The sequence below is a fragment of the Suricata suricatta genome, chromosome 11 (genome assembly GCF_006229205.1).
Source record: "Suricata suricatta isolate VVHF042 chromosome 11, meerkat_22Aug2017_6uvM2_HiC, whole genome shotgun sequence".
NCBI lineage: Eukaryota > Metazoa > Chordata > Mammalia > Carnivora > Herpestidae > Suricata > Suricata suricatta.
Window position 1 is genome coordinate 75074332 of NC_043710.1, and position 1199 is coordinate 75075530.

Here is a 1199-nt window from a genome sequence, read left to right on the forward strand (position 1 = left end):
ATAGACTCATTCATTCCAGAATCAAGTTCATTCATTGTTACTCCTTTTTTTTAATGGGGTTTCAGATTCTATGGTGTTAGGGGTTGCTGTACTTTGGAGGTGACTCTGATTTTCCCTGGGCGCATTGGTTCCAGCTATTTGTTCCTGAGTCACCAGTTCTCAAGTCTAGAAAGTATGTCTTAACCGGCAGTGAGGAGTGGTTTTGTATGAGCCTTCCAGTTCCAGATGTTCTGGGTTCAAGGACCAGCTTTTCTGCTTACTAACTAGAGTCATTTATGATTTCTGTGCTTTAATGTCCTTCCTATCTTCCAAGATGTGCTTGTTAGTGTGACCGGCAGGTAATAATGTCTTACTATGTAAGGTGTTATTTCAAGCACCTCCACCTTGTGCATTGAGGGCTAAACCAGTTGATACATTTCTTGCCCTTTGGCTCAAGAATGGACAGATCTGGCCAGCAGATGACATTTCTTTCACTTTCAAAATGTATGCAGAACCTAACCATTCTCCCCATCATCACACCCCATCACCTGTGGTCCAAGCCGTCAAACATCTCTTGCCCTTGACCATTACAATAGCCCCCTGACTGGCCTCCCTTTTATCCTTGCTTCCCCCAGTCTGTTCTTTATCTGGAAGCTAAGATGACACCTTAACAATGTGAGCCTGATCATTATCACTCCTATGCTCAGAATCCTGCAATGATCTCTCATTTTACTCAGTGCAAAAACAAAAGCCCTTATAATATACCCACCCATCGTAACTCTGACTTTCCTCCTGCTAGCTTGGCTCCTCCATGGGCTGGTTCTCCAATAGGCCGGCCTGCTTTGACCTCTTGCTTTTCCTGTCTGGAATACTTTCCCCTCAGATGCGTGTCATTTCCTTATATCTTTGTTCATATGCCCCCACCTCAAAGACATTTGCCTTGGCATTCTCCTTTCCTACTCTTCCTCTCCCTTAACTTGTGCCATCTTTTTCTTTTTCCATAGTGCATATTGTAATTTTTTTACACGTCACATGTTTAGGTTTGCTTCTGGTTTCTGTTTCCCTGTGTGGGGATAGAAATCCCCCATGGTCCTCTGATGTATCTTACGTGCTTGCAATAGCACCCAATGCATAACAGGGATGCAAGAGTATTTGCTTATTAAAGAATGAATGGATGTTGTACCGGGGAAGACAAAGAGTGAGAAAGATGGCCGTGTTGG